Below are 14,426 nucleotides of genomic sequence, written 5' to 3' on the forward strand. Positions count from 1 at the left end.
CAGTACTGTGGCAAATCGAGGTGAGTGATTGTGGTTGTCAGATACCTCAGTGTACTGAGGGATGTAGAACAAATAGTTGAAATGGCTCTGAGCACAATGGGACTTAACTGCCGAGATCTTCAGTCCCCTATAACTCAGAACTACTTAAACCTAACTAACGTAAGGACATCACACACATCCATGCCCGAGGTAGGATTCGAACCTGCGACCACAGCGGTTGCGCGGTTCCAGACTGTAGCGCCTAGAACCGCTCGGCGACAACGGCCGGCGAGGCATTCACGTGGTTTGGGCACTTATCACAGTCAACCCCGTACGAAACAGAAAACGATGTCTAAACATTCATGGTGGTGTCTGATTGTTCTATATCGTGTCTCCCTACCACTTTCGCGCAACGACGCTCTGAGCGTGTTTTTTAGGGAATTGACTAGTTTGAACCTGGGACCTGTTGCTGGTAAGGAGACGCCAGACCACACATGACATGTAGAATTCAGAAGAGTTCAGTGAGACTAGCGATGATATAACCAAATACTAAATCATCTCAGCGTCAGCTCCACTGCACTCCCTGTAAAAGAATCTTAATACTAACTAAATATAGTGGAAAGGGTCAAGGCTTTCCTATTTTTAGTTAGCTGGTAAAATAACGTCGAAAAAGCAGTTAAGTTTACCATTGGAAATTTTATTCTACTCTCAAAACATCATTTATAAATTGCAATATAGATAAAAGAAAATGTTTCAATACAGGATGGTAAAAACCAACTGCGTTCAACAAAAATGTGAACGAATATTCCCTGAGTGGTTTTCAAAGTTCTACAGTGGATCGAAGGATGACCTATGCCATATCACATCTATAATCTATGGTTTAAATTAAGTTTCACAAAAGAGAAAACTATCAAAATGGTCTACAGTGTCCCTCAATTATCTTTAATTACTTATCTAACTTGTCGTAAATTACAGTGGCTGATGTGGCTTTTCAATAATTATATAACAGAAAAATCATCGCGTTTCAGATCTTTACTTCAAGTGGCAAATGTGAACACCATGAGCTTTAATTGACGATCGACACTAGTATTACGCAAAAAGGGGGTGTAACAGATGAGACTTCTGCAGTTCTGAGTGAAGCTTTATGCGCTCAAGAATGCGGCATCGCGTGCGTTCATTACCTTGTTGGTGTTTAAGCAGCGTCAGGGCGGCAGCGGCCGGCACAGCAGCCATCCAGCTCGCCGTCTCGGAACCAACTGTCTCAACTTCTCCTTACTACAATTTACCGAAGTAGATTTAAAAAGCTTTCTGGCTGTGTTTTCATCTGACCAATCAGGGTCTCAATGTTAACCTTAAGCTCCGGCTACAAAAATTCTGTCTATCCAATGAGAAACGTTATACTTTTCGTGGTGGGGCAATGTTTTTAAGGTTTCCAACGTAACAGACGCTAAAAAGTCTCACGCTAAAACCTGCAGCTAGTGTGGTTCTCTTAGCGTTATCGTAAGATCTTACTGTTCTTCTGGAGGGCTCTATCTTTTAACATGGGCTGGGGGGTGGTCCTTGACGTAACAGGGACGCGAAAAAGCCTCACGCTAAAACGTGCGGGTGGTAGACTTAGCGGTAGGCTAGCGACGTGGGTGTCCAATCCGTCCGTTATCGTAAGGCCTTCTAGCTTAACACGGTTCTGCTCTCGGCTTCTGTCCTCGTTTCTCCCCTCGGAACTGCGTCTGCCTCACGGTGGGAAGGTACGACATGCATTTAGGCATTCTTGTGTTAGTCTGTGGCATTCCATTTGTTCACTCGCTACTCGTATTACTTTGGTTAATTTAATGTCACGATTTATTCGGAGCTATGTGACATACTACTGGATTGGCTTATCATGTCAGGGTTTTCATGGAAGGTGTTGGATTTGCCTGACACCTTACAGATGTTACTATACAAGTAGCTTATTTGCCAGAGATGTCTTTTATTTGCACTGTACACATTTACAACTAACTCAAGCAACCTCTGAAGATCAATATGTACGTTTTGAATACAGAGGTTTACATTTACATCGTAAATGAAATGTAGAATCAAATGCTTTGCGTCTTAAGGGCAAAAACAGGCACACCGCTCTAAATCTCACGCTGACCGCTACGCGGAATACAAACCACAACCACTGTAATAAGTTAAAATGCCCATGAGATGGTAATTACAGGCTCACCTGCCATGGATACTCAACGAAATCAAACATTCCAACGGTGAGCGGCATGGGTGCTCAGCGATAGTCAGCATCCCGATGCGAACAAAATACTATTACAACAAAATCTTGTTCCTGGATCACGTTAAACGTCGATTCTAACCAGACACTGAAACCGCTAACCATGTTACACTCTACAATCCAATTTGGAACAACCAAGCTGGTATCCCACTGCTGTCCAGGGCGTCTCCAGACGCACCTTCGCTAAGCATTGGAGCTCAGTTCGAAGCAGGACTCAAGACTGAAGGCAGCTCTACCCCAGCCAATGAGATTCCAGGCTGAAGGCGTTGGTGGGGACGTCATGGACAGTGGTAGTATACCAATCTATATGTCTCCCCCATACGACCCGACAACCAGGAGTCATGCTCTGGATTGCCATTAATTTTCACAGTAAGGCCCCTTTGGTTGTCAGCCGCGATACCCTTACAGCACAGTGGTACGTCCAAGGCATTGCACGTGCAGTTTTTTTTTTCTTTTCATTTTGTCCTTCATGAGAAGCCATTCCGGTCTGACACTTCAGCAAAACAATGCCTGCCAGCAAACAGCGAGAGTTTCTACTGCTTTTCCTCGTCCTTGCCAAACCATACCTTGGAGCTCCGAAGCAGACGACCCTGAAGTGTTCACATGTTGGCCCAACATCGTCAATTACAAAGGCATTTGCCACGGGATTGTCGAGACTGGACTTGGATCAGTGGTTGGTTGGGTGGTTTAGGGTGGGGGGGGGGGTTGGTGGGAAGGGACCAGACCAAACTTCTTGGTCATCAGGTACTTCTGCCTAGAAAGCAAGTCCGCGAGGGAAATGGAAGCGGTCGCCTCATCGGATGAATTTCACGTTTTTGTTACCACAGGTCGACGATCGTCTTCACAAACGCCATCATTCACGCGAAAGGAAGTTCGAAATGTGCACCATGCCTAGGATGCAGGCTGGAGGGAGACACTGCGCTGCGCCTGCTTGGGACAAGCGGCTGTACTCGAAGACACGCTGACAGTTGCGGACCACCTGCACCACTACACGCTTGATGTCTGCCTAGCCCGCGACGTCATCTTGGTTTGAGGAGCATGATAGTGTACACACGTGGAAGTCCTGGCCACGAAATTCACTTCATGTGAGTCCAGTGAGGCCCATTTGCATAACTGCCAACCTTGAGAAGTCATTGTGTGTAATTACATGGGAAAAATGGAGGGGGGGGGGAGGAGTGTATCCACCCCGACACGCCCCTACCCCCTCCACAACCTACCCCACCTCGGAACATTTTAAAAACTAGAAGCGCGATTTCGGACCTTAAACGCAATATTACAAACATTTTGCGACCATAAATAATATAAAGTGCAACAGTGTCATGTCGATCAACAGCTCCGCCAGTACACCAGTGATGCACGTGAAGCAGCAAGATGATGAAATTGTAAGTGATCAACTGTCATATAAAAGCCTTTCACACTATTTTCCTAACACATACATGATGCAAATCTATCTGCATCCTATACAAGTTGTGATATACATAGTCAACCACAAAGAAGAAAACCAGCAGAAGACATCACTGATTTCGATTACTAGCCATACTCTGACCCACCTCCTTCCCCCCAAATGCCACACCATCAGCTACAGTAAAAAACAATGGACAAACAGTTCTAGATTAATCTAGTTTAAGACTGTTTATTTTTATATAACATTTCTCTATGTATGTATGTACGTATAAACGCCTGAAAATGAACAGAACACGTTCGAAACACGTTGCATTATGTTAGATTAAGCATAAAATAAAAAGTGACTGGTAGCAGAAACTTTAAATAAATAATTATCCCACACAGTCACGGTTCACAAACATAGCTATTACGGCTGAAAATAAGCGAGTAGTCCGCCTTCCGCAATGTTCGCACATGCACTGACAATGCGCTGACGCATGTTGTCAGGCGTTGTTGGTGGATCACAACAACAAATATCCTTCAACTTTCCCGACGGAAAGAAATCCGGGGACGTCAGATCAAGTGAACGTGCGGGCCAATGTATGGTGCTTCGACGACCAATCCACCTGTCATGAAATATGCTGTTCAACACCGCTTCAACCGCACGCGTGCTATGTGCCTCACATCCATCATTTTGGAAGTACATCGCCATTCTGCCATGCAATGAAACATCAGGGAGTAACATCGGTAGAACATTACGTAGGAAATCAGCTTATATTGCACCATTTAGACTGCCATCGATAAAATGGGGGACAATTATCGTTCCTCCAATAACGCCGCACCATTCATTAACCCGCCAAGGTCGCTGATTTCCAATTGTCGCAGCCATCGTGGATTTTCCTCTGCCCAATAGTACATATTATGCCGGCTTACGTTACCGCTGTTGGTGAATGAAGCTTCGTCGCTAAATAGAACGCATGCAAAAAATCTGTCATCGTCCCGTAATTTCTCTTGTGCCCCGTGGCAGAACTGTACACGACGTTGAACCGACAAGCATGCAGCTGCTGACGAGCACTTTCAGAAACTCTTTTTCATTTCTAAGATACAGTCTGTAGGTATGCATATGCAATAAAACCATATAAAGAACCTCATTTGTGAGTGGGGCGTACTGAGTCGCCACCTTAGGTAAAGTACAACATGGAAGTTTAAATTACGGTATGAACGAAGTAAAAACTGGCAGTGCAGCTTTTAAGGCGATTGCTTTAACCCATATTCGGAAAAGGTAATGAATATGAAATGAACGACGTGTTGCACTTCGAAGTTACCTGTCTTTCGCACTGGATTGTTTACAGACGAGTAATATGGCTCACAAAATAAGCACGAATACTGTAGCAGCTATATCCAGTGCTCTTTTTCTGCGGGGACGCTGGGGGATGCGCACTCCCAAACAAAATAATTTTTTAACGATGGTGAGGACTTGGAAGAGTATCAGATTTATTTCACGGACGTAATTTTTTTAATTTCATTTTTTAGTGTTGGAATTGCAATACGAACAACACCAGTGCAGTTTTTGGTGGGAAATGCGATGTCATTGACTGTTTCAAGCATTTCGAAGCTGCGGCAACCGTTCTCGACAATGAATCGCTGGCAGCAAGTTCGACAAGCATGTAGTGCCCTCGCCCGCGAATAGTGGGCTATGGTAGTGCGTACGCTCAAACGCAGGGATGTCTCTACAGTCACGCTATCATGATGATGTTGGTGACGTCACGGCTAAAAGCAGACGGATGGTAACCCATGCTTCAGTTATAAGCAATTTTCTCTGCATTATATCCAATGTCGGAGCACCTTCAAAACTTTTTTTTTAGAAAAAAAAGCACTTTCTATATCAAACACGTTCTTTTTCAGGTATGACACGCCTTAAGTTTGTAGCTATTTGTGATTACACTGTTGTTGCTGTTGTTGTTGTTGTTGTTGTTGTTGTTGTTGTTGTGGTCTTCAGTCCTGAGACTGGTTTGATGCAGCTCTCCATGCTACTCTATCCTGTGCAAACTTCTTCATCTCCCAGTACGTACTGCAGCCTATATCCTTCTGAATCTGCTTAGTGTATTCATCTCTTGGTCTCCCTCTACGATTTTTACCCTCCACTTTACCCTCCAATACTAAATTGGTGATCCCTTGATGCCTCAGAACAAATCCTACCAACCGATCCCTTCTTCTGGTCAAGTTGTGCCACAAACTCCTCTTCTCCACAATTCTATTCAATACCTCCTCATTAGTTATTTGATCTATCCATCTAATCTTCAGCATTCTTCTGTAGCACCACATTTCGAAAGCTTCTATTCTCTTCTTGTCCAAACTATTTATCGTCCATATTTCACTTCCGTACATGATTACACTGCTCTTCAGATATTATGGTGGTTTCTACACACATTAGTAGAATTTCACTTTATAATGATCACAATAATTGTAAATCCTCCACGTCTTCACCAAGTTCCTTAGCTCAGTCCTAACAAGCACATAACATTGAATCCAGTTCTCTTCAAAACTGTCACCATATACACTCCTGGAAATTGAAATAAGAACACCGTGAATTCATTGTCCCAGGAAGGGGAAACTTTATTCACACATTCCTGGGGTCAGATACATCACATGATCACACTGACAGAACCACAGGCACATAGACACAGGCAACAGAGCATGCACAATGTCGGCACTAGTACAGTGTATATCCACCTTTCGCAGCAATGCAGGCTGCTATTTTCCCATGGAGACGATCGTAGAGATGCTGGATGTAGTCCTGTGGAACGGCTTGCCAAGCCATTTCCACCTGGCGCCTCAGTTGGACCATCGTTCGTGCTGGACGTGCAGACCGCGTGAGACGACGCTTCATCCAGTCCCAAACATTTTCAATGGGGGACAGATCCGGAGATCTTGCTGGCCAGGGTAGTTGACTTACACCTTCTAGAGCACGTTGGGTGGCACGGGATACAGGCGGACGTGCATTGTCCTGTTGGAACAGCAAGTTCCCTTGCCAGTCTAGGAATGGTAGAACGATGGGTTCGATGACGGTTTGGATGTACCGTGCACTATTCAGTGTCCCCTCGACGATCACCAGAGGTGTACGGCCATTGTAGGAGATCGCTCCCCACACCATGATGCCGGGTGTTGGCCCTGTGTGCCTCGGTCATATGCAGTCCTGATTGTGGCGCTCACCTGCACGGCGCCAAACACGCATATGACCATCATTGGCACCAAGGCAGAAGCGACTCTCATCGCTGAAGACCACACGTCTCCATTCGTCCCTCCATTCACGCCTGTCGCGACACCACTGGAGGCGGGCTGCACGATGTTGGGGCGTGAGTGGAAGACGGCCTAACGCAGTGCGGGACCATAGCCCAGCTTCATGGAGACGGTTGCGAATGGTCCTCGCCGATACCCCAGGAGCAACAGTGTCCCTAATTTGCTGGGAAGTGGCGGTGCGGTCCCCTACGGCACTGCGTAGGATCCTACGGTCTTGGCGTGCATCCGTGCGTCGCTGCGGTCCGGTCCCAGGTCTACGGGCACGTGCACCTTCCGCCGACCACTGGCGACAACATCGATGTACTGTGGAGACCTCACGCCCCACGTGTTGAGCAATTCGGCGGCACGTCCACCCGGCCTCCCGCATGCCCACTATGCGCCCTCGCTCAAAGTCCGTCAACTGCACATACGGTTCACGTCCACGCTGTCGCGGCATGCTACCTGTGTTAAAGACTGCGATGGAGCTCCGTATGCCACGGCAAACTGGCTGACACTGACGGCGGCGGTGCCCAAATGCTGCGCAGCTAGCGCCATTCGACGGCCAACACCGCGGTTCCTGGTGTGTCCGCTGTGCCGTGCGTGTGATCATTGCTTGTACAGCCCTCTCGCAGTGTCCGGAGCAAGTATGGTGGGTCTGACACACCGGTGTCAATGTGTTCTTTTTTCCATTTCCAGGAGTGTACAATGCAACCTAAATTTTCACTTGAAGATAATTCTCTTGCAGAAGAAGGTTTTTTCTATGGATTCTGTAAACCTAAGCTCTACAGAATACCTTTAACTGATATGTTACAGGTCCCATTAGCTTACAGATTACCTCAGGGCAAAAGCATACCAAGGATGTGAGAAGCGGGAGAAGGGAAGCACAATAATTTCTTACAAAATGAGACTCAAGCCTATTCTAAGATCATGTTTATCGAACTCAAAAAACTTATTGATGCTACCACTTTACCACAAGTACCTACTACATAAAACATACTTAACTAAGAGAGTATTGTGTGCATGAAACATTATTAATAGTTAACTTTGTTGAATCACTGTCACACTTCGCTAAGCGATATTAACTCATTTTCTGCTTCTATTGCGTGGTTATTTTTGCGAGAATGCTGGAGCTTGCGATGGAAAGGCTGCCCTGTGTCCTCGGCGCTAGTGTGGTGTGTTGCATGAAACGTCTCTAAGGCGTCTTGTGTCTGCAGAAGGCAGTGTGTAAATCTTGTTAGGTGAAGAGCGCCTTCTTTGGGAATAAGGGCAGTTTCCGTGGAAGTGAGCCATTCTAGAGCTTTTGAAAGCTGGGCTGCGATCTGTAACCCGTACGTCAGTGTACGCCATGGCTACCCTACAGTCCCCAGGGAACAACTGAGCATGAACATCAAAGAGCAGCACACCACGGCACCATCTGAGCAGTGCGGGAGAATCAGTACCATATCTCAAAACATTTGGTTCAGTGCATAGAACAGCGTCTCTCCCGACTGTGTTCTTCGTGTATAACGCTCATCAGTGGTGAAGACACAGCTTTGGTCCAGTACCAACTTCGTGTGTAAAGATGTACGCTAAAAGCAGGGAGTTACGTGTACTTCCCCCCTGATTTTCAATCAATTTAGCAACAATTCCGGCCTGTCATATTGGAAACCGCGTACAGTCGTCCCCTCCACGTAGAGGATTTTGAAATGGGGAGTTTGGAAGGAGCAAGAAAGTTACGGGAATCGGCAGTCAACTACAGTCCACTCACAATATCAGTTCTGTGTGCTGTAGTTCTTGTAATTTTCACCATTTGGTTAAAGTCGAACCCAGTTTTATTGCTCTAAAATGCTGAACTCCAATGGCTGGCTTGATGCTCTCTTGCAACCATCCACCCATTCTTATTTTTTGAATCTGGATGTCATCCCCTGAAACATTAAAACCGCTATATTGATAATGCCCATACTATTCGAACCATATATGAGCCATACATGAGAAACGGGGTATGTAGCAAGGCGGTCAGCAAAAATTGCCTATAATTTTCAGTACTATACACTAATATAGTCAGGTTTCTTCAATCCTATTTTTTTTCCAAATCATTCGCTGAATTCGAATTTCATGACATAGCTGCTATAGGGATAAATGTATTACCCAGTTTTGGCTTTTGAAAATTTGTGCCGAAGCAGGACTGGAACCCGGATTTACCGTTTATCGCGATCGGTTCTCTTAATCATTTCGGCCACCCATGCACGCTCCCCGGCGCGATACACACCTCCATATGTCACTGTCCCATTCCTTATATCGTAGTCTGATATACGTCTCCCTTTACACTCGCAACATCCCGCTCAGGGAAAATATCACGACCGAATAAATCGAGACCACTTTTATTAAATTGACCAGATGTCACGATATGGCCGACACAGTTCCGGTTTTTGGAGTCCTCTCCCGCTGTCGCGACCGGGTTCAGCCGGGGCGTCTAAATGTTCCTGGCTTTACAAATCAGATCCAAGTCTCGGTCATGGGACGTTTCAACATGTAACTTCTCACATTTTTAGGATTGTAAAAGTGTTTTGCACTTTATTTTCACATCATATCCCAAACGTAACATAGCACATTATAGAATGCGTTTACACGATCTGTCTGCTGACGCGTTCAATTTTCGAGACCTTCAATAATACTTGCACAGAAGATGGTATCGCTGAGCTGGATTTCCCTAACGGTTTCGTGATTGTTTTGCTGGCGTGAGTATTGTAGCAAACTTCGTAATGTCCAAACGTCACTGCGTTTTCAGTTCCGAACTTCAAGAGAAGTAAGTAACTTAAGTAAGTAAGTAACGTATCATAAACAGTGTGGTAACGCTGATTTTAATTAACCCTCAAATGCTGTGGATCTTCTCTGAAAAGCGCAACAAATTTTCCAATAGCGATATATAACACACCCACGCAAATCGAAGGTGGCTCTTCCTGTTGGATGTGATGCATGGATGCCAGAACTTTGAGACTGTTACTGCGATTTTTCTCTTATTAACCGGCGACGCAAACAGAGGTGTGTTGTATGTTTAAAGTGTGTGTGTGTGTGTGTGTGTGTGTGTGTGTGTGTGTGTGTGTGTCAGTGCCATCATAACTTCCAAACGAAAGGCCGGATTTTAATGCCGTTTTTTATTTGACATCTGGTTTAATCAGAATGGTTCTTAGCTACGTTCCATAAAAGTTTATATAGCAGTTCCAATTTCACCACCTAATTTTTAATTAAAAATGTTTTACGCTATCTTCCCTTAATAATGCGCTATATAATACGATTCATAAGAGCTACATCAAGTTATATAGTGCCAGATTGTAGAGCTTAACACGTGGCGCGCTAACTACAAGTTATCTCGTACGAAGTGGCTACTGCCGCCAACTGCGAGTTAACTCGTAGGAAACGAGTTTCAGCATAAACCCAGGTAACGGAAACATTAGTAGCAAATACATGTTATTTAAAGGTTCGGGCGCCAGGAAAAGGTATACTATGCCATCTGGACGTGGTGAAACAGAATTTTTATTTTCCCACATGGAATGAAGTTAAGAGAAGTGAGCACAGAAAATGTCATACAAATATTTTACTTTATAACGAAAAATATATACTGTATGTCACCAGTGACAATGGAAACAAAGGTTTATTTTAATTGTTGATATGCCTTAAAGTAGAGGTTCTCAATTTCTTTTGTCCTGACCTAGTTTTTTTTTGTCTTCCCTCCTTGAAGCACTGATTTTTTTTCTCTATACAGTAGAACATTTGAAAGAGCTACCGCCCCCACCGCTAGTTCTTCTCCTGTCTTTCCACACTGATGCCAACTCTTGCGAGAGTACAGTCTTTGGCACAGAGGAGATACATTACTGAGGTGCGTGAGGCCTGCGCTAGTAAATGTTGCCAGTCCTACTGCGTTGCCCCTTCTCCCTCACAGCCCGCGCAGGTGAACTTTTAAAGAAGATGATTTGGGATTACAGAGAGTGTTATTTTCATATACGGAACTGGTAAGTAGCAAAGAATATGAAATTAAATTCAACATGTTATTGTAACAACACTTTGCCACGCAGCTATAGTGCAAAAATTGTTAGATCTACTCACGTTGGCAACAATGATAATATGAGCCCAGCTGACACGATTAACAATTCTAATGATGCCACCAAGACCCCAACAGCATTTCTAGGAAGCAAAAAGCTCAAATTCTCCTGTGATTGATAATGAAGCAAATTAAAATACTTTCTAAAGTTAACACAATATACAATGTATTTCATGCGTCAACTTTTTAACAATAAAATGGTAATTACTGTTTCACAGTTATATTACCTTAGCTGTCCTCTGTCAGTGAGAAATATGTAGCTGTTTAATTTCAACTATGAGCTCCAAATTCGGTTCAAAAGACACTATCTTTATCCTTAGGACTGGTTCAATTTCCAATTGGTTTTTACAGGCCTATTTATTTTTTCAGGAACACCAATATTGAAAACCCTGATTCACACTTAAGTATCGAATCGAAAGGCATTAGAAATTTCACCGTTAGTTCTGCTGAAACGGGATCTCTTGATGACAGAAAGAGCTTTATGTTCTGCCTTACAGCCGATCTTGCCATGAGGTAAGCCTCGCCTGACAGGTCCACCGCATGAGCGTCTAGAGAAGTGATTCTAGTGGTGGTTTCCCGTTGTCTTTCACTGATGATGATGAAATAATGAGGGCAGCACAACACCCAGTCCCTGGGCGGAGAAAATCTCGAACCCGGGCCCCCTGGAGTGACAGACCGACACACTGACAACTCAGCAATCGGGCCGAACTCTTGATGACAAGATATCCAAAAATCTGTCACACGACAGTACAGTTAACGAGTCAGTATTTGAATCGGACAAATCACAGGATTATAGATTGACTGAAGACAGGTTCCTTATCCATGTTCGGTTGATGTCGATTGAAGGAAAATATTATTTCAGATTGGTGTCTGTTGTTCAGTCCCAGCAAATGCTCCTTGATAAGAGTTGCAGCATCGTGCGGGAATGGGCCTATGTTGTACTCCATTTGAAATTAGGTTTGTGAGCCCTAGTGTTAATCCAAATGCAAGGACGATCGTCAGTAAAGTAGTATCTTAACGACTCGCAATTTCATTATTTACTAGAATGAGTGCAACTTCTATGTAACATATAACTGTCTTACGTATGATTTCCTTTAGAAACTATGTTTTTTTAATTAACTTACTATTATTAAAATGTGATTGGGGAACGCTGTCTAAAAGCATTCTTCCACGCAAAAACTTGGTGTTACTTCACAAATTAAATGAAACACCGCGAGATAACTGCTAAAAGGTGATTAACGGTAGCGTCATTTAATAAGTACAAAGGCATGCACAACTCATCTGAAAAATGTACTTTCTCCTTCTGCTCCATTTCTTTGAGGTGTAAGGCGATATAATTGGCATGTCAGCTGAACTTTCCACTCTTTACGCCAACTACGAAATAATTCGCAGACTCTTTTTTCTCGTCAATAACAGTTTTTGAAAAAATTCTGAGACAAGTGGACTTCAACTGAGATGACGAATCAAACTGAATGAACCGTTTAACATGGATTCTGGGAGTAGTACACTCATTTTGGCACTGGCTGTCAACGTGTCAAAAAGATCTAAATTAGAGTTTTTGTGAATATATGTTTATCTTATACGATTGACCAAATGATGATAATTTCTGTCTTTCGAAATTGCTCGTTTCAGCACTTACAAAGGAACAAAGAAATAAAAATAAAAGAGGAAATCATAAACATGTATATTCACCAGAAGAATTGATTTACATAAAAATAAATAAATAAAAATGCGGTCTTATAGACCGCTACGTAGTAGGCTAATTGTAATCCTGTAGACATCCATAGATAGTAGAGGGGTTAAATCAAATTCAAGGGAACAAGCCTTCGTACACTGTCATTTATTTACTTTTAACACAGATATCCATTCATTATAAAAAGAGGGAGAACAGATGACGATATCCGTTGGACGAAATGTGGAGGAGAATTTTCTGTTTCTCATGGAGTGAAGTACGACATAGCGTATTACTTGAAAACGGCCGAACACAAGTCATCACATACCACAGCCACGTCTTCGAGAAGTTTAGCAGACTTCTTTCGGCAAGTTTTTCCACCTGACCACAAACTTAAACTAGCTGCAGCAGAAGCCACATGAGTCTTCCATTTAGTACAAGAGAACCATAGCTACCGTTCAGGTGACTGTACGCCTGAACTCATCCAGGAGTGCTTCGAGTCTAGCTACACCTGTGGCTGCGCAAAGTGCAAAGCCATTGTTGTTAACGTGTTTACTCCACACTGTCGAGATGAAATGCTGCGAGAAATGTGCAAAGTGAACTGCATTACTATTCTTTCTGGTGCGTCTAATCATGGAAACATAAAGCTCTTCCCTGTGCCTGTTCGATACTTCCTGCCGCTTGAAGGAATATGTGTGAAGATTCTTCAGTTTAAAGAGCAGCTTGGTGAAACTGCAGATATTGTTGGAAACTATCTATGTGAGATCATCACAGAACATAATTTCAGAACATAATTACAGTAATAACACTAGCATTCTGCAGGGACAATGCCAACATAAACGTAGGTTGACGGTCTCGAAGAGCAACAAACATTATTTTCCACAAATTCAAAATGTTCAAATGTTTGTGAAATCTTGTTTTTTAAGTGAAGCAAAAATGGCTAAAAATACTAAGGAATTGTTTTTGATAGCCCCTGTTCTGAAGTCGTCCTTATGCTTTTATATAATCAAGCGTCAACTTTTCATGCAGCAGTATTGAAGATAGGCCAGCATGTTACGTATGCAGAAGTTGGAGAAGCACTTCATGATTTAAAGGGAAATATGACCGAAAAACGAAAAATAAGATTCCTGCCTCTCGTTATAGGAAGTGCTTTAAGCAAATTTGAATCTTGAGGGGAAATAAACGTTAAGTTCACTGAAACCGTGTGTGCATTTTATGATAGCAGAACACAATACATTGAGCAGTGGACGGATCATTGTAATGCCTTTTCGAACTTGAAATAGGTTCTTTTAAACGATGTACGTACATGGGCTGAAGTCCAAAAAAGCCACAAATGTCTCGTAAACGTACTGCCAAACTGTAACATCGGTGACAATGAATTATTTCAAGAGTGTTTTTAATATGTAGGATTTTGCCACGCCCAGAAAATAGACAAATGGAACGTAGAAAAAACCGACATTGATATGCGTTGAGTACAGACTTTTCAGAACTTCACATCGAAACAAATTCCTTATGACAATATTTCAAGGATTGTGGAATTTGCCTTGTGTCTTCCAGGTACAAACGCAGCATTCCAGCGTGTGTTTTCTTGTATGAATAAGATACGGACACCTGAGAAAGCTCAAATGAAAACAAAATACTATTAACTTTTAATATTTTGATGCATCATTATTATATAGTAACTGTGAATGTATCTTACGTTTTATATTACATTTGCTATATTGTCTTTTTATGTCTGTTACTTATTTCAGTCAATTATAACAATTGTAGAACAC

The 14,426-nt window shown here is 43.2% G+C and overlaps 1 protein-coding gene across 1 annotated transcript in view; it reads left to right on the plus strand.

The window, feature by feature from the left end:
• LOC126355276 (uncharacterized) overlaps positions 1-14,426 on the plus strand; it is a 384,087-nt gene that overhangs the window by 104,109 nt on the left and 265,552 nt on the right. The gene's annotated exons all lie outside the window — the stretch shown is intronic.

Source organism: Schistocerca gregaria, chromosome 3 (assembly GCF_023897955.1).
Source record: "Schistocerca gregaria isolate iqSchGreg1 chromosome 3, iqSchGreg1.2, whole genome shotgun sequence".
Taxonomy (NCBI): domain Eukaryota; kingdom Metazoa; phylum Arthropoda; class Insecta; order Orthoptera; family Acrididae; genus Schistocerca; species Schistocerca gregaria.